Here is a 21,373-nt window from a genome sequence, read left to right as displayed (position 1 = left end):
TCAATATATAACTAATTAACAACATCAATACTAAAAATGTGAGCAGTGACTGTTTTTTAGGGAAACAACTGATGGTCAATATCAGTGGATGTTAACAATTCAAAAGTGAGCAGTGGCTATTTTTTCTTATCAGTGGATACCCAATAGTTTTTGAAACACTGATGATTGGACAGTCAGTGGTCAACACGGAGATTGAAGAAACAGAGGTTGTATTTCAGTAGTGGATAACTTTTAACAATCAAATGTTTGAACCAATTTCAAGAATACTGTAGGATCGAATGCTGACCCGAACGAGTCGTTCAGAGGTTGTCTCTTGCAATTCAGATGCGGAATAATAAGAAAAGCAAGTAGATATAGCTTGTTCTTCTTCCTAACTTCTTGTTTTACTGATTTGAAACGATTTACAGCTCAAACTTCACACCGGCAGAGCTTCGGCGTGGAATACAAGGAATACCTCCTGAGGATCGCTCAAGGACCTCTATATATAGTGGTTTGGAACCGCTCATATGGACATGTACATATGAGCGATCCAGACTTGACCATATAAGCGATCCACATATGACATATAAGCGATCCAAACACCTAATAACCCTATGAGCGATCCTAGAGTATAAAACCTATACAAACTCTTGTTTTCTCGTATTTCGTGTCCTATGCTATACAATACAATGTAAGATCTGATCCTAGACCCGTAGACGGAATCAACAGATGTAGTGCACCAACAGACTCCCCCTCAGATGTTGATGGAGTCGGCAACACACCTTGACTTCAAAGTTGTGTCTTCACATCTTTAGTCTAGATCAGTCTCTGGGCTTCCTCTTTTTCAATCTTCAGACTCCCCCTCTTGACTTACTGGCATTCAGTTGTTCTTCAGCAACATCTTCAGGATCTTTGCCTGGCTTCAAATCACTCTAATTCTCTTGATCAGATCTCTTGATTCTTTAAGTTCATCAGCATCAACAATAGACGTGATCTTCAGAAACAGAATCTGACTCTAAACAGAAATCTTCAGAATTGATTTCTAAGATCGAAACTTGGCTACCTGCACAATCTCAACCTAAAAATAAATTTCTTTCACTAACATTTCAAATCACTATGCACTAATAATTTTCTCTCAACTATTTATGATGAACCACTTGAAGAAGGTTAGACTTAACAAATACAGTTAGATTTACACAAACACTCCCCCTCAAATTTTGCTCATCATGTTTAGCACTCGGAATTTTGAAAATCAGTTTTCCAACATCAGTTGTCGAAAATCTTTTTGATTTTTTTTAAAATTTAAGCTAAAACACACTAAAATGTTTTTGGATTTTCTGAGAAATATTTTCTGACACCACATGAAAATACAAACATATAGAAATGAAATATTTACAATCAATATTTTTGTGAGTTCGTGCAAGAGGATCATATCAGTTTATGAGACACATCACCAACACCGTTAAGCTTGATTTCATTTTAAGCTTTAAACAATTTACCTAGATTGTCAGTATGTTTGTCCTCTTAAATTCTCAACACAAATTTCAATCGATTCGAGATACGATATTAATGTTTTAGAGACTTAAACTTAATTGTGTATCACTCCACTTGAATATACTCCCGTATCCAGATCCCAAATATTCAGTCTTACAGGTGAGTATACCACAGCTGATATCTGTAAAGGGGTTAAATGTGAAACCGTGAGAGCTCAGGTCAGAACTTCCGTTCAGCAGAGAGATGACGGCTCGACTTTAGGTGGGTCCCCTTTAGAGGATCTTTTTGCATTTCAACAGCAGCGACTATCAATTTTATTGTTTCATCAGCATGCTGAGGGTGAAACTTATGTTTCAAAGCTTTAGCAGAAAGTATTATCCGGGGACTAGGTCAGTACTTCCATACAGCAGAAGTCCCGGGATAATACCCCAGATATCACTGAGTATAAAGACCTAGTATCTCAGAATACGGGACCTTTCAAACAAGATTTCGGGGGTTACCCATATATTCAAGAATAGTTACCCACGAATCAAGCAAGTTTGAATTTAGGTTTATATCTCGTTTCAATTTACTAAATGTGCGAAAATCTACTGACACGTCCGTAGTAAGATTGTTTAACACTTTTTAACTTTACATTTCTTTAGCATGCCGTGATCGTCCACTGATGTATTATCATTTCCTCTTTTTCGCAACAAAACTCATTTTCAAATTTTATCATGTTTTTGGCTTTTTCAAATTTTCAAATGTTTTTGGATTTTCTGAAATTTCCCTACTCCCCCTAAAATGCAAACACATTTTAAAGAAAATTTGAAAATTTCTAGACTCTTGTCCTACTAGAAACATAAAAAGGAACTGTATAGAAACTTGACAACTGACACTGAATCACATCAAATCGCCATTCACTAGACATAAACAATCTGAACTCCCCCTATCACAAACCATTTTCACATTTAGATTTCAAAACACTTAAGTTTATTTTAATCAAAATGATTTTTCCGGAAAATGAGTTTATGTTGATAACAACCACTTGTAGGTTTATCAATTTTAAGAACGGGGATGTGGTTCATCATCTTGTCTATCTTTTGCCATGAATAGTAAATCAAGTACAATTTAATGTCCCTGATTTACCATTTACATTTAATAACCTTCTGTACCTCTTGAAAATGTAATTGCTTCAAAGTATCCAAACATCTCAAAATTTAACCACAAATACCACTTGTGGGATAAAGATTACCACTTGTAGATACCCAAAAACTACCAATTGTAGGAATATTACGTCTACATTACCATTTTACCAATCAAAATGCCGATTCCTGCTTCGCAATTACCCACCTGGAAGCTCCGGCGTAGTCCTTTCACCTGCAAAACATTCAAACATTAATCACAAACATTCAAACTTCTCAAATACTAGAAAGATGCCGATTCCTGATCCACGATATAAACTTGGGATCTCCGGCATAGTCCTTCGACTATTCCGGGAAACAAACTTCCCTCCAAGTCTTCTCAGACTTGAGGGCTTTCAACTCTTCAGCTGTAGGGTTGTATGTCGCTTTTTTAGTTGCGTAAAAAACTTTTACCCCCTTTGCTTTCCCACTCAACATTTTCCCAAATATCTTCTTAACATTTCCGTTGAATGTTTTCTCGACATCAAATTCTTTTTCATCATCATAAAATTGGTTTGAAATTTCAATTTTGCCAACTTTCTTTTTAACTTCCTCAAACTTTAGTGATGGAAAAACATCATCATTCACTGAAATTTTCTTCACAACTTGTGGCTCTTCTGGCTTTGTGGAACCAGATTCATCGCCGACTTTTTCTTCTACCTTTTTTGCAACCCACACTTGGTTGTCTTTTCCTTTCCTTTGGTAAAAATGTTTCTTTGAACATTCCCCAACCTCATTTTTCGAATTTTCAACAACTTTTTCTTTCAACTTCTGAGAAACTCCCTGTTTTGCTTTGATATCTTTTGAACAATTCGATGCAATGTGACCAGCTTCATTGCATTTAAAACAGGTTTGAGTATTTCTTGGATGAAATACTCCAGTTCCATTCGTTCTCCTCTCAGCAAGAAACTCTTGATTTGATTGTTTCCAAAATGGTTTCTGCTGTTCATCTTCCGAGCTTCCACCTGATACAAATTCAGTGTTTGAATTAGAATTTTTCTCATTTTTATGATTTTCTGGTGGAACAAAACCTAAACCTTTCTTTTTGTAGCTACGATTTTGGTTAAGTTTATTTGAAAAACCAGAACCAGAATTGTAACCTTTTTTCTTGTTTAGACGTTGTTGAACTCTAGAAGTATATTTTTTAGGTTTATCAAAACTTTTCAAAACTTTTAATTCAGGAATATTAACCTCTATTAGTTTAAAAGTTTTGTTGATTAATTATGTTTTGATACTCATTATCGGAAACTCTTTGTTGTAATATAATTTGTCAGAACCATTCAAAGTATACACAACTTCGAATGTTTCATCATTCAGATCTGCCTTTGATAACAAAAATTCTTTACTATAAGACCGTTTAACCGACGAATTTTGACTGTTGACTGACGACTTTGGCTTTTCAGACTCAGATTTCGACTCTGTCTCCTCATCAGTATCCAACACCTGATCGACCACTTTTTTGATTAATTCAGACTCATGATCAGTATCGGATGAGGTAAACGTCACATCAATGTTTTCTGGTAAGACATCAGTTGTGTCGGTTTTAAGCTTTATATTGACTGCTTTTGCAAGTTGCTCCTCATTTGGTTTCCTAGGTGAATACCCATTCCAAATTGGAGGTGGACACTTGTTATAGCTAACAGTTGTTTTCTTACCACAGTCTTTCTTTTCTTTCTTTCGGCTTCTCGTCTTGAAAAGCTTCCATACCTGCAACAGTTGGATAGACACGATCAATAAGATAATCAGAGGTAGAATAACTCAACAATAACCTCCTAATTCTCTCATTTTCAATCTTTTCAGTTTCCAACTCTTGCTTCCATTTGGCACTCTCTTCAATGTAAAAATTTATAGCTTTTTGCTTCGACATTAAAGTTGCATTCATCATTGTCAGCGCCTGTTCTCTTTCTGAGTTTGTTGTTTGGAGACCAGTTACTGTTTTGTTCAACACGTCGTACGATTCCTTCACATAATTGAGATTGAACAATAACTGCTCTTTCTTTTTCTCGTACTCAGCTATAATGTCATCTTTTGCTGCACATTCTTTGCATGCTTCCAAACACTTCTCACATGGCTTGACGACTTCAACAATTTTTTCAACTTCGACTGTTTTTACAACTTCAATCACTTTCTCTACTTCAATCACCTTTTCTACTTCTTTCTCTATCTTGATAACCTTCTCATCAACATTCTGAACATCACCTTCAGATTCAGATTGTTGTTCTTTTGCAGCTTGTTTTTCCTTCAATTTCTTCATTTTTTCTGCAAAATAAAAATGAAAATTTTCAGGAGACAAATGAGATTTTGCAATATTTATGTGTTTCTCTTTCTCATTATCACTGCTGCTGTTATCAGGTGATTTATCAAAGTGTACAGATTTATCAGAATCACCATCTGATATATCAGAATCAGACGGTGTTTTGTCAAAAACAACTTCTTTTTCTGGAACATTTTCATTTTGCTCAAGTTCATCTAAACTCTGTATGCTATCATCTGAGCTATCTGAAACATCTCCAGAGTGTTCTGAAAGTTTATCAGTACTGTCTGAACTTTCATCAGATGACACAGACTTTTCATCTTCACTTTTCACATTCTCTCCGATAGATCTCATCCAAGTAGCAAACAAATTTGGTTCTCGGACAATTTTGGCAATGAAGGCTTTGAACTCTCCCTTCTTATCCACAAACATATCCCAACTGAAACCTTCAGGTAGTTTCTCATCATCTTGATCGATAATGCGTGCTTCTGTGGCTTCAGATGATATGTAATCACTCCAGCTGAAATCTACCAAACATGCTCTCTTAGGATCTTCAATCTTTCTCCCATGAGCAGTCTGAGGTTCTTGGGATTGTCCAACTTGCTGATAGATAGCTTTGCGATAATAATCATCTTTCCCGGATGGATTCTGTGCTCCGCTAGCTTCTCTTCCTTTGCACTCCCGCTTGAAATGGCCTTTTTCCCTGCATCGAAAACAAGTAACTTTAGATTTATCAAAACCTAAAGTTGAAACATGAGCATCTAAAAAGTCATTTCTCCCGGTAATGGTTTTAAATTTCTCAGCCCGACGAAGAACACTTGCAAGACACCATTTGATATCCATAAGTTCCATTTCCTCAACGTCTATTTGATCGTAATCCTCTTTAGTGAGCATAGGATTTCCGATCCGACCAGCAACTAGACCTTCATAGGATAACAGAACTGAACCCAGAAGTGCCATATGATCTTTAGCAGTGTCTTCGGAGAAGCTTTGACCTTCTGGAAGGTTGAGAGCTATGTTGCATTGAATCACATATCCGTTTCCAGTTTTTGTACTCTGAGACTGAAAACTAGTGTTAGTCTCTTTTGGATTTACACTCGAAAACGATGAAAACCCGCTGCTACTCTTGTTAGAACCCTGATCAGCTTTCTCAGATGAGTCACCAGCACTGAAAGCGGTTTGAATTTTCGGATTTCTTTTAGACTCAGTCGCTGGAATACTACCACGATAATACATCTTCACATCCTGTTGACCACTCGGACTATTCATCCTCGCGATCTTTTGCTGTTCAAGATCTTGACTTTCTATTTTCTCAATGAACTGTGAGATCGTCAACCCATCATACACACCCGTATTCTTCAAGATCATCAAATACGTTCCCCACTCTTTCTGAGGTAACGCGTCAGCCAATTTATCCACCCATTCCTCACGACCTTTTTCAACTCCCAACATTGATAACGATCGCACCAAGTGACAGTATCTTTCGATTAATTTTTAGTATCCTCACCCGGCAAACCACTAAACAGATCGAACTCTTTCTTTAATAAAGCTTTCGTGCTTTTAATCATGTTTTCTCTTCCCTTAAACTTGACTTTTAATGCATCCCAAATCGACTTAGCAGTTTTATCGTGTTGCAACAAAATGAATATATCTTCTTTAATCGCCTGCTGTAACAAACTAATCATCATTTTCTCGGCTCTATACATTGCTCATTCTTGCTCAGTAAACTCGGATATCTCTTTAATAACTTGCAACTCTGTTCTAGGCAACGTGTACTTCTTCAATATGCACTCCCATGATCTAAGATGGTTTGCTTGAACCCAGTTTTCAAACCGATCTTTCCACCCATAGTACTCCTCAATGCTCATCAATCTAGGGGGCTTTTGAGTCGTTCCCGTCTCATTTTCTAAATTCATTGCTTGAGCGATTGCGGCTGGAGTAGTCGATGTTGCAAATGCGTTGTAAAACTCGGAATTCATATTGACTTAGCACGATTTTCAAGACAACTGACAGAAAAGCGATTCACCACTGAACAGATAAGCGAACCAAGGATAATCCAAATAAGCGATTCTGAATGAACATATAAGCGATCCAGAAAAAGCTTGAAGCGATCCAAAAAATGTTCTAAAAGCGATCCAGAAAGTAACTTTCGAGCGATCCAGAAATAGTTTTGGAGCGGTCCAGAACTGTAAATTTGAGCGGTCCAGATTCTGTCTTACGAGCGGTCCAAGAATGTACTACGAGCGATCCAGAAATTAATTTTGGAACGGTCCAGAGGTAAAATTCGAGCGAACCAATTAAAATTTGTACGTATGAACGGTTCAGAACATGATCTAAAAGCGATTCACAGTGACGTCACTACGAGCGGTCCACATTACGAACATGATTTGATCTGTTTTTAAGCTGAATTTCGGTCTGAAAATTCCAAGGGTTTGACTAAGCACTATTACGCACAATCTGTGAGAATTTGATCGAATTTCAACCGTGAAATCTCCCCGAATCAGAAAAAGAAGGTGTAGAAGTGAGAAGAAATGATGAAAAACGGCTACAATCTGCAAAAAACCTCCTCCCAAGCTCTGATACCACTTGTAGGATCGAATGCTGACCCGAACGAGTCGTTCAGAGGTTGTCTCTTGCAATTCAGATGCGGAATAATAAGAAAAGCAAGTAGATATAGCTTGTTCTTCTTCCTAACTTCTTGTTTTACTGATTTGAAACGATTTACAGCTCAAACTTCACACCGGCAGAGCTTCGGCGTGGAATACAAGGAATACCTCCTGAGGATCGCTCAAGGACCTCTATATATAGTGGTTTGGAACCGCTCATATGGACATGTACATATGAGCGATCCAGACTTGACCATATAAGCGATCCACATATGACATATAAGCGATCCAAACACCTAATAACCCTATGAGCGATCCTTGAGTATAAAACCTATACAAACTCTTGTTTTCTCGTATTTTGTGCCCTATGCTATACAATACAATGTAAGATCTGATCCTAGACCCTTAGACGGAATCAACAGATGTAGTGCACCAACAAATACTATACCCAAACAATCAATATGGGGAGCTTAATAATCATCACAGTGTATTTGATTTTTATTTATTAGTATAAATATGAAATAACATGTTACATTTAAACACTGTTACATATAAAACACTGTTACATATAAAACACTGAGGTGATGACATCTAACAACCTAACAGACTATAAAACACTGATGTGAAAAACACTGTTACATAAAAACACTGTTAACATAAACAAAGATAGAATAACTAATGTTGAAGCTGAACCACTGTTGTTGTTGGACGCTGTTGTTGGACATCATAAATTTCAGATGTAATTTCAAAGGTAAGTAGTGTATATCCTTATATGCTGCTTTATTAAAGTAATTAAATATTAGAAATGATATACAAAGTAGGAAATAAAAAGAGAGAGAACGACAATTTTAAATTACCATTTTGCATAATTTGAATTTCAAAATTACTGACATTATCAGTAATTACTGACTTGATTTGAAAGCAATTGATATGATGACTTTCTAAATTTTATTTTAACTTTAATTAAGAGATAATAACCGTCAATTTGAAATTCACATTTTGCTTAATTCAAATGTCCAAAGCTCAAGAAATTAGCATTAATTACTGATTTGATTTGGAACAAATAGCCATCAAGATTTTTTTTTTAATTTTTAATTTAACATTAAAATTTATAATGAGAATAATGTTGGAGGAACTCTTATGACATTGGAATGTAACGATTAGGTAAAATAGTAATTTGATTGTAATTCTAGTTTTGATTTGATAATTTCAATCTATCAATAATTAACAACATCAATAATAAAAATGTGAGCAGTGAGTGATTTTTAGGGAAACCGCTGATGGTCAATATCAGTGGATGTCAACAATAAAAAAGTGAGCAGTGGCTATTTTTTCCTATTAGTGGATACCCAACAGTTTTTGAAACACTGATGTTTGGTAAGTCAGTGGTCAACACGGATATTGAAGAAACAGAGGTTGTATTTCAGCAGTGGATAACTTTTAACAATCAAATGTTTGAACCAATTTCAAGAATACTATACCCAAACAATCAAGATGAGGAGCTTAATAATCATCCAAGTGTACTTGATTTTTATTTATTAGTACAAAGATGAAACAACTAAAGTGATGTGATAAATACTGTTACATATAAACACTGTTGTGATAAACACTGTTACATAAAAACACTGATGTCATAAAAATTGTTTCATATAAAACATTGAGGTGATGACATCTAACAACCTAACAGCATATAAAACACTGATGTGAAAAACACTGTTACATATAAAGACTGTTAACATAAACAAAGATAGAATAACTAATGTTGATGCTGAACCACTCTTGTTTTTGGACACTATTGTTGGACATCATAAATTTCAGATGTAATTTCAAAGGTAAGTAGTGTATATCCTTATATGTTGCTTTATTAAAGTAATTAAATATTAGAAATGATATGCAAAGTAGGAAAAAAAAAGAGAGAGCGACAATTTTAAATTACCATTTTGCATATTTTGAATTTCAAAATTACTGATATTATCAGTAATTACTGACTTGATTTGAAAGTAACTGTCATGATGACTTTTCTAAATTTTATTTTAACTTTAATTAAGAGATAATAACCGTCAATTTGGAATTCACATTTTGCTTAATTCAAATATTCAAAGCTCAAGAAATTAGCATTAATTACTGATTTGATTTGCAACAAATAGTCATCAACAATTTTTTTTTTTATTTTTTAATTTAACTTTAAATTTTATCATGATAACAATGTTGGAGGAACTCTTATGTCATTGGAATGTAACGATTAGGTAAAATGGTAATTCGATTGTAATTGAAGTTTTCATTTGATAATTTCAATCTATCAAAACACTGATGTTTGGTCAGTCAGTGGTCAACACGGAGATTGAACAAACAGAGGTTGTATTTCAGCAATGGATAACTTTTAACAATCAAATGTTTGAACCAATTTCAAGAATACTATAGCCAAACAATCAAGATGAGGAGCTTAATAATCATCCAAGTGTACTTGATTTTTATTAATTTATTAGTATAAAGATGAAACAACTGAAGTGATGTGATAAATATTGTTACATATAAAAACTGTTGTGATAAAAACTGCTACATATAAACACTGATGTCATAAAAAGTCTTACATATAAAACACTGAGATGATGACATCTAAGAACCTAACAGACTATAAAACACTGACGTGAAAAACACTGTTACATATAAAGACTGTTAACATAAACAAAGAAAGAATAACTAATGTTGATGCTGAACCACTGTTGTTGTTGGACAGTGTTTCACCTTTGGTTGATCAGGCCTTTGGTTCATCAGTGCTTGTCTTCAACAAGACTTTGTTGTTGATCAGTAGTTTGGTAATTGAACAGTGGATGATGCTCATCAGACTTTGTGTACAACCATCGTTATATCCAACAGTTGTTAGGCAGATCAGTGTTTTGCCTTATTAACTTGTTATAACCACTGCCATTGTAGGAAACTTAGCTGGGCAGTGCTTATTGGGGATCTGCAAGCGATTACAAATGAATTAATGCGTCAATAAACGGTAAATCAAACCGTTACAAGTACCAAAAAATAAATCACACAAATTGAAGTTACCTTGGAATTGTGTAATCACTTTGATGTCCATGACAAAAGCACCTTCATAAAAAACAATGTAAAACTGATTGTAAGATTAACAAACCTGGTATCACCTTTCAACAAACCTGGTATTACCTTTTGTGCTGGTATCAACTATCAACAAACCTGGTATCACCTTTCACATTTCCATCTCTTCAACAATCGTCCGGCAGAGGTTGTTTCTAATCAACAAACTCTATAAAATAATAACAATAAAAAAATAAGCATAAAATCTATATATTCTGCTTAGATTGCTAGAATAATAGTATAAAAGTTGAAATAAAAACAGAGGATCAAGAATAAACAACAAACAAAGGATCTGAATAAACAATAACAAAGGAAAGACAAAATCAAAAGCTACAAACAGAGTTATTCATAAATTTCAGATATATACAATAATAAAAAGATTATTAGAACATACCAGTGTCAACAATTAAGATGTAACACCCCGTGTTTCCGAATGTCAAAGTCAAAGTCAAAGTCCAAGTCAAGTTTGACTTCTTTGACTGTAATTAGTCTATTTTATGTTTTATTATTTGTATTATGTGGAGTAAGTGTTGTTTATCAAAGGAATCAAAGTAATCGAACGTTAATCGACGCGGAACGCTTTACGACTGTGAATAGTAGGAAGTAACAATGCGATAAAGTTAATCAATCAATAATCAAGCTAATCGAATCATCAATCGAACTCGAAACTCGAAGTATGCAAATTTGGTGTTATATTACGTGTGTGATCGGACGGACTGTCCGATCGAGCAGGCTGTCCGATCGGGATGCCTGGCCGATCGGCCAGCCCTTTCCTCTTTGGGAAGCCTATAAATAGGCCTGTCATTGTCATTCTTTCCACTTTTGGAAACCTCTGACCGACCAGCTCGTGTTCTTCACTATTTCTCATATTTCTCTCAATCTCGGTAAGATTTCGTCCTAAATCTTATACGTTTTTTATCTATGCACACTCCTACACCTTTCTATCTTTCAAATCTTGATTTCTAATCGTGAAATCATCAAGATCTAAGTATTCTAGGATGATGTCATCATGATGTTCTTCAAGAACTTCATGTTTCGGCCTCAATCCACCAAGAATCACTTGAATCTAGTCGATTTCCACATAAACAAACTAAGATCTATCACAAATCTGAACATTTACATGGTGTGAAGGATTGAAAGAACGATTTCCAACTTTCTTTCAACTCTTTTACACTCAATGTCTTCAAACCGTTAGAAACGGAGCTTGAACCAACTCACTAAACATTCTAATGGTTGGGTGGTTCAAGATTCAGATTCTATCTACGAGGTTCACCGACTTCGGGTTAAACGTTAAACTACCGTTCCAAAACGTTCACCGGCCGGACTTGGGTGATTCCTGTCCGAGCGGGGTAAACAAGTAAGAACGAGGGTGCCATGGTTCAGCTCGTTGTCAAAGTACCTCGATATAACGTCAAACAATCAGAACAGCCAAGTGTTAGACGAACAGGCCGACCAGGTCAGGATGCTGACCGATCGAACAGGCTGTTCGAACGAACAGCCCAACCGATCGGACATGTCAGCCGATCGACCAGGCCAGCCGATCGGCTAGCACATGGTCCCACACTTTGACAATTTCATGAAGTCTAGTATTGAACGAACTGATGTTCGATCGAACTACGGTTTGGGTTGAATTACTCTTCGGATCATGAGATACTATGCTTCAACACTTAATCGATTTTCCAACTCATTCGACGTATTGGAGTGCCACCCGATCGAACATGTTGTCCGATCAGGTGACATCCCGCTGAGGACTTACTACTGAAGTGTCTAACCGATCGGTTAAGCCGGCCGATCGAACAGGTTGTTCGATCGATTGACCTGAAAGGTAAGAACACTTCAATGTTCTCAAATACTACAACGAAAACTTCAAAAGAACAAGCCATCATACACACTCGAACAGTCCAACCGATCGAGCTTACCGGCCGATCGAACAGGCTGTCTGAACGGATTGTCCAACCGAACGAACAACCCGTTTGATCGAACCTACAGTTCGATCGACCAGGCTGTTCGACCCATCAGCACTTGTCTCGGACAGTCAACCCGCAGTCATTGGTATCGATAGATCCATGTCGATAATTAACATGCTTCGTTTCCTCTGTGTACGTGATGTTATGCGTAAACTATTTCGAACTCTATATGCTATTATCAAACTTGTATGCTCACCTTTACATTTTATGTATTGACTTTATTTTAACGTATGTGACAGGCAATTAGGATGCTTATCTGCTAGGAAGGCGAGCTTAAAATAAGCATCTAGAGTATAGTTGTCTATAGATCTTGCAGATCGAGTCTCTAGAAGCATTTAGACAAATTTTATATTTAAATCTGAGTTGTCGGAACAGAATATTTGACTTGATGTTATCTGTAATAATTTGTTTGCTATTTGAGGTACGGTATGGGACGTATTATATAAATTGAATAGTGATAATAATTGTTATGGAAACTTCTGGACAATCTGTTTCGCTCAGTGACATGCCCTGATGATTCCGCCATCGGTTGGGGTGTGACAGATTGGTATCAGAGCCATAACTATAGGGAATTAGGCTAGACACGACCTAGTCCGGGTCCCTGTCTTAGAGACCTAGACTATAGTTAGGAACCAACAGACCAAGCTTATGTGCTATACCCAGCTATTTCTCACTATCACTGCACTCGAATTTTCAAGTAGGATCAAGCGATTTAGTCAGGATTAGGTGTGAAAACCGCAAACTCTCGACTAAATTGCTCGATCGATGCCGATATTATCAATTTATCAATGATTTCCTCATGATTTTCAATAACAAACGAGGAGAATTATACCAAATCAGGAGTGAAAACCATATTTTGATGAATAATCTCCTCAAATTTTACTAAAACAAGGAAGAAGTTGCTAAGCTAGGGGTGAAACCCTAACCTTGACAACCTGTTCTGATTTTTATTTCATCTCACCAAAGCCTCGACGGACTCCAACGACCTGAACTCACAAGTATGACCTAGGGAATACGTGTTGAATGCCCAAGAATCGAGGCAGCAACGTGAGCCCGAAAGTCGAAAAGTGACGACAAGTCTACTGCGAATATTCGGATCGCTTTGGGTAATCGATGTCTAGTAGCCGCAGAAAATCTATTCCTCGATTTTATGTGTTTCAGTACTGAATTCGCAACTGCCAACTCTGATAACTCGTTGATTTTATGTGCTTTAACTATACTTGTCTCTTACGTGTTTTAATTTTGAGAATTTCTCGATTTTTGCTATCACTTCGATCGACACACACGACTCGCATTGCTATTCTATCTCAATACGCTATCAAGTCGTTGCAATTTTAGACAATATTATGCTATGATTATGCTATACTACTCGACACGCTATACGACTATGCGATACTACTCGATATACTATACGAACGACACGCGAACTTGGAAGGATAGGTTTCTGTATTCTGACTGCATCTGTGATTAAATGGATAGGTGTTATGTGTTTATGTGCTTCTGTGATTCTGTGCTCTATGTGCTTCTGTGATTACGTGAATCTGTGTTTTGTGCCTATGTGTTTATATGATTCATGCCTTATCGTGTTCCTGAGCTTTAGTAAGTAGTGGACGTGTGAGGTGGGATTCGATTTGTTGTGTCTGAGACCCACGACAATGTCTGTTGCATACCATGTCGTCATCTGGACACCGAACCCCTCTTACCCGCCAAGAAAAGAGAGACAAGCGTCTCGCTACGATCATCTCCAAGCTAGTGGCAAAAGCTGTGAGCGAGGTGTACGAAAACGTCAGCAAATCATCTGAGGAGTCACGAACCGATGTTCCTAAAGATGCTAACAAGACCGTCTTCAGCTTCAAACAGTTTAAGGCATGCGGACCAAAAGAGTTTACCAGAGAAGATGGCCCTACCGCCATGTTTCAGTGGTTTGATTCGGTTGAAGTCACTCTGCGCCAAAGCGGCTGTCCTGAAAATCTCCGTACCCTAAATGCAACCGGTGTCTTCCAATCCCGAGCTCTAGACTGGTGGACGGCCGAACGAAACAAACGCGGGAATGATGCAGCTTATGAGCTGACTTGGGAAGAGCTGAAGGCCATCATGATGGACGAATTCTGCCCTCCCCATGAACGCCAAAGGCTGGAGGACGAGTTTTGGAACATCAAGCAGAAGGACGGAGACAACGCTGCTCTAACTGCTCGCTTCAAGCAGCTTAGCATTATCTGTCCCGATCAAGTTAAGACGCCAGACATGGCCATCAAGAAGTATATTCGAGCTCTACCTGATTGTGTTGCCGACTTTGTTCACGCCGCCAAGACATCATCAATTGTGGAGACCTACTTGCTTGCCGCCGAGATCAATGACAAGCGGGTAAAGTCTGGTTTCTGGGATAAGCCATCCAAGTCTTTGCATCAAGTTACTACTGCACCGACTGTCGACTCCACTGCTCAACCCTCCAAGTCATCACACTGAAAGAAGAAGCACAACAACAGCAGCTCCAGCAACAAGAACTGTGCCGTCACAACAGCTGCTGCCCCTCTGCAAGCCGTACCGGCTCAGCAGCAGTCGCATCACCGACCAGCTCCAGTGACCAATGCACCGCCAGCAAAGCGTGCTTACACAGGTCCCCACCCGCTCTGCCCGACATGCTCATATCATCATCCGGTGGGAATCGCCTTTCGTTTCTGCGCCCACTGCAACCTCTACGGTCATTTCACTGTGAACTGTCGCTACGGTCCCCGAAACACCGCAGCCCCTGCCGACGCTCATCAAGCTCTACTCCCAGCCCCTCAAGGCCAACCCGCAGCTCAAGCACCTGCGGTCAATGCTCGAGTCTGCTTTGCATGTGGTGATCCTAACCACTTTGCAAACATGTGCCCGAACAGGGTGGTGAAACAAGAGCCCCAACAGCAGCAGCAGCAGCCTCAGCAGCAGCAGCAAGCAGCCCGTGCTAGAACCTTCAACATCAATGCCCTTCAAGCCCAGGCTGACAACAACGTGGTTAATGGTAGGTTCCTTGTGAATGTTATTTATGCATCGTGATTGTTTGATACTGGAGCCGATAACTGCTTTGTGTCGTTTGAATTCGAGAAGCTCCTTAGTCGTAAGCGCTCTTATCTCCCCTCGTCATTCGAAGTCAAAGTCGCTACTGGAAGAACTGTCGTCGTTAACTCTGTTCTCCGTGATTGTACCCAAGAGCTCAACAATCACATCTTCCCTATCGACCTCATTCCCATGCAACTCAGAAGCTTTGATATCATAGTAGGCATGGACTTTCTTCGCGAAAACCATGCTGAAGTTGTGTGCTTTGATAAAATGATTCGATTCTCGCTCGCGAATGGTGATCTACTATGTGTATACAGTGAAACAGCTTCGAAAGGTCTCAAACTCATTTCATGCATCCAAGCTAACAAGTATCTCTACAAGGAATACAGAGCTTTCTTTGCCAACATTGTAGTAGCGGAGAAGGAAAAGAAAAGGAAGGCCGAAGTCAAAGACGTTCCAGTGGTCCGAGAATTTCCTTAGGTATTCCCTGGTGATCTTCCTGGACTACCGCCAAGTCGTGATATCGACTTTCGTATCGACCTTATTCCTGGAGCTAACCCCGTTGCCAAAGCCCCTTATCGACTCGCTCCATCCGGAATGCGGGAACTTTCGAACCAACTCCAGGAGTTACTTGAAAAAGGCTTTATTCGCCCGAGCACCTCACCTTGGGGCGCACCAGTCCTTTTCATTAAAAAGAAGGATGGGTCGTTCAGGATGTGCATCGATTATCGGGAGTTGAATAAGTTAACCATCAAGAACCGTTACCCTCTACCTCGAATCGATGACTTATTTGATCAGTTGCAAGGTGCCAACTGTTTCTCGAAGATCGATCTACGTTCAGATTATCATCAATTGCGCATTCAAGAGGAAGACATCCCCAAAACCGCTTTTCGTACTCGATACGGCCACTATGAATTCGTTGTTATGCCTTTCGGTTTAACTAACACACCCGCGGTTTTCATGGATCTGATGAATCGCGTGTGTAAGCCATTTCTAGACCGTTTCGTCATCGTGTTCATCGACGATGTCTTGATCTATTCCAAATCAAAAGCCGAACACGCGCAACATCTACGTTTGGTTCTCGAGTTACTCCAGGGGAATCAACTCTACGCCAAGTTCTCCAAGTGTGAATTCTGGCTAGAGGAGGTCCAATTTCTGGGTCACATCGTTAATAGTCAAGGTATTCACGTTGATCCCGCGAAGATTGAAGCAGTTAAGAGCTGGATTACGCCTAAGAACCCGTCCAAAGTTCGTTCTTTTCTCGGATTAGCGGGCTATTATCGACGATTTATCGAAGGATTCTCTAAGATCGTTGTGCTGCTTACTGCCCTTACTCATAAAGACAAGCCTTTTGTTTGGGGAACTGAACAAGAGTCTGCTTTCCAAGCCCTCAAGCATATGCTTTGCAATGCTCCTATTCTCACGTTGCCCGACGGAAACAACGATTTTATTGTCTATTGTGATGCTTCCAACCTTGGTATTGGCTATGTTCTCATGCAACGGGACAAGGTTATAGCTTACGCATCTCGTCAGCTCAAAATCCACGAGAAGAACTATACAACCCATGATCTCGAGCTAGGCGCAGTTGTTTTTGCATTGAAGATTTGGAGACACTACCTGTATGGTACCAAGTGTACGATCTTCACCGATCACAGGAGTTTACAACACATCTTCAACCAGAAAGAACTTAACATGCGTCAACACCGATGGGTAGAACTTCTTAACGATTACGACTGTGAGATTCGTTACCACCCAGGCAAAGCAAATGTTGTTGCCAACACGCTCAGCAGACGGAGTTATTTGCTAAGTATTCGCAATACCCAAGCCCAGCATGATCTCGAAACCCTCATCCGCGAAGCCCAGCATGCTTGTTTTAATGAACGCACTTTGAAGAAAGAGAGGATCTATCACGATGGAGCTTAGCTGGTGAGCAAAGCAAATGGGATCTTCTATTATCTGGATCGAATTTGGATCCCCAAGCGGACCGACTTGCGAAAGATCATAATGGACGAAGCCCACAAATCCCGGTATTCTATTCATCCCGGTGCCGATAAAATGTACCAGGATCTTCGCTACAAGAACTGGTGGCCGGGCATGAAACGGGATATTGCTCTTTATGTTGGAAGTTGCCTGACTTGTGCGAGAGTTAAGGCTGAACATCAATGACCTTCTGGCTTACTCGAACAACCTCCAATCCCCATATGGAAGTGGGAGAGTATAGCTGTGGATTTCATAACCAAACTTCCGCCCACGCCCTCAGGTCACCACAGCATTTGGGTTATAGTTGATCGTCTGACCAAATCAGCCCACTTTTTGCCAATACGGGAAGACTACAAGGTAGAACAACAAGCCCGAATCTACACCGACTAGATCATTTGTAATCATGGTACGCCTCGTGACATCATTTCGGACCGTGATGCTCAGTTTACTTCGCGATTGTGGGAAACGTTTCAAGCAGCTCTTGGTACGACGCTTAACCTGAGTACTGCATTCCATCCTCAAACCGACAGACAGACTGAAAGAACGATCCATACTCTTGAAGACATGCTTCGCGCGTGTGTCATAGACTTCGGTGGTAGTTGGAAAAAATACCTGCCGTTAGTCGAATTCTCGTACAACAACAGATATCATGCCAGCATCCAAATGGCACCATTCGAGGCTTTATATGGAAGAAGATGTCGATCGCCTATTGTGTGGCACGAGATCGGTCACTCGCAATTAACCGGTCCCGGGTTACTGCAAGAAACGACTGACAAAATCCTCCAGATTCGAGACAATTTGTCGAAAGCCAGGGATAGACAGAAAAGTTACGCCGATAGAAGACGCAAGCCCCTTGATAGAAGACGCAAGCCCCTTGATAGAAGACGCAAGCCCCTTGGACCGCCAAACCAAGCAACTCAGACGCTCACGCATCCCTATCGTGAAAGTCCGATAGGAAGGCAAACGAGGCATGGAGTTTACTTGGGAACTCGAAAGCGACATGAAGGCTAAGTACCCGCAGTTGTTTAAATGAAGACCTGAAGCAAGAAATTGGTAAAAACCATTCACGGTGCTGTGCAGCTTCGAGCCTAATTTCGGGACGAAATTCCCTAAACAAGGGGAGGCTGTAACACCCCGTGTTTCCGAATGTCAAAGTCAAAGTCAAAGTCAAAGTCCAAGTCAAGTTTGATTTATTTGACTGTAATTAGTCTATTTTATGTTTTATTATTTGTATTATGTGGGGTAAGTGTTGTTTATCAAAGGAATCGAAGTAATCGAACGTTAATCGACGCGAAACGCTTTACGACTGTGAATAGTAGGAAGTAACAATGCGATAAAGTTAATGAATCAATAATCAAGCTAATCGAATCATCAATCGAACTCGAAACTCGAACTATGCGAATTTGGTGTTATATTACGTGTGTGTGTGCCTTACGTGTTACTGTGCGTGTTTACTTTATGTTATGTGTGGTGATCCATCGAAACGAAACTCGAAACTCAATTGAACTCAATCAAAATCGAATTATTATGAATAGAAGCGAAGGGATATTGTGAAATATAGATGCTTGTATGTAGATATTGATATAGTGGTTGGGACTAAAAGTAATTTGAATATGAAACTCTATCGTATTCGTATCGTCCTCAATGGAAATCGAAATATCAGAAATCGTCACACCGAACGCTCAAAACAGGCTGTGGATCGATCAGGCTCCTAGCCGATCGAACAGCCCAGCCGATCGGACGGACTGTCTGATTGAGCAGGCTGTCCGATCGGGATGCCTGGCCGATCGGCCAGCCCTTACCTCTTTGGGAGGCCTATAAATAGGCCTGTCATTGTCATTCTTTCCACTTTTGGAAACCTCTGACCGACCAGCTCGTGTTCTTCACTATTTCTCATATTTCTCTCAATCTCGGTAAGATTTCGTCCTAAATCTTGTACGTTTTTTATCTATGCACACTCCTACACCTTTCTATCTTTCAAATCTTGATTTCTAACCGTGAAATCATCAAGATCTAAGTATTCTAGGATGATCTCATCATGATGTTCTTCAAGAACTTCATGTTTCGGCCTCAATCCACCAAGAATCACTTGAATCTAGTCGATTTCCACATAAACAAACTAAGATCTATCACAGATCTGAACATTTACATGGTGTGAAGGATTGAAAGAATGATTTCAAACTTTCTTTCAACTCTTTTACACTCAATGCCTTCAAACCGTTAGAAACGGAGCTTGAACCAACTCACTAAACATTCTAATGGTTGGGTGGTTCAAGATTCGGATTCTATCTACGAGGTTCACCGACTTCGGGTTAAACGTTAAACTACCATTCCAAAACGTTCACCGGCCGGACTTGGGTGATTCCTGTCCGAGCAGGGTAAACAAGTAAGAACGAGGGTGCCGTGGTTCTGCCCGTTGTCAAAGTACCTCGTTATAACGTCAAACAATCAGAACAGCCAAGTGTTAGACGAACAGGCCGACCAGGTCAGGATGCTAACCGATCGAACAGGCTGTTCGAACGAACAGCCCAACCGATCGGACATGTCAGCCGATCGACCAGGCCAGCCGATCGGCTAGCACATGGTCCCACACTTTGACAATTTCATGAAGTCTAGTATTGAACGAAGTGTTGTTCGATCGAACTACGGTTTGGGTTGAATTACTCTTCGGATTATGAGATACTATACTTCAACACTTAATCGATTTTCCAACTCGTTCGACGTATTGGAGTGCCACCCGATCGAACATGCTTTCCGATCAGGTGACATCCTACTGAGGACTTACCACTGAAGTGTCTAACCGATCGGTTAAGCCGGCCGATCGAACAGGCTGTTCGATCGATCGACCTGAAAGGTAAGAACACTTCAATGTTCTCAAATACTACAACGAAAACTTCAAAAGAACAAGCCATCATACACAAACACATCCTACTCAAAGGAAGAAACAATCCACTCAAACAGTCCAACCGATCGAGCCTACCGACCGATCGAACAGGTTGTCCGAACGGATTGTCCAACTGAACGAACAACCTGTTCGATCGAACCTACAGTTCGATCGACCAGGCTGTTCGACCCATCAGCACTTGTTTCCATTTAACGCGTTACTCATCGTTATGCTATCGAACTATTCAGGCTAACCCTACTCCCAAGCGCTCCCTTCAATCCATCAATCAATCGCTGTGAGTATACTCGAACCCTTTTTACTTTAGCACTTTTGGGTGTTACATACGTTACTTATCTAAATCACAATCGAACACACTACTCAATTATTTAAACGCTAACCGTTCTGCATGTATTACGTGACTCAATGAATGCTTGTTGTTATGTTTACACGTAGAATGTTGTCTACCTGCCTTAACGACGTAGTACTATAGTTTGGACTCAGCACCCGTTCACACGGGGGTTGTTAAGGACAATTACTTGCATACGGTGGTAATCATGTAGTGCGAACTGTCTCGGACAGTCAACCCGCAGTCATTGGTATCGATAGATCCATGTCGATAATTAACATGCTTCGTTTTCCTCTGTGTACGTGCTGGTTATGCGTAAACTATTTCGAACTCTATATGCTATTATCAAACTTGTATGCTCACCTTTACATTTTATGTATTGACTTTATTTTAACGTATGTGACAGGCAATTAGGATGCTTATCTGCTAGGAAGGCGAGCTTAAAATAAGCGCCTAGAGTATAGTTGTCTGTAGATCTTGCAGAATGAGTCTCTAGAAGCATTTAAACAAATTTTTTATTTAAATCTGAGTTGTCGGAACAGAATGTTTGACTTGA

This window comes from Helianthus annuus, chromosome 9 (assembly GCF_002127325.2).
Source record: "Helianthus annuus cultivar XRQ/B chromosome 9, HanXRQr2.0-SUNRISE, whole genome shotgun sequence".
In the NCBI taxonomy this organism is placed as follows: domain Eukaryota; kingdom Viridiplantae; phylum Streptophyta; class Magnoliopsida; order Asterales; family Asteraceae; genus Helianthus; species Helianthus annuus.
This window is presented reverse-complemented; position numbering follows the sequence as displayed.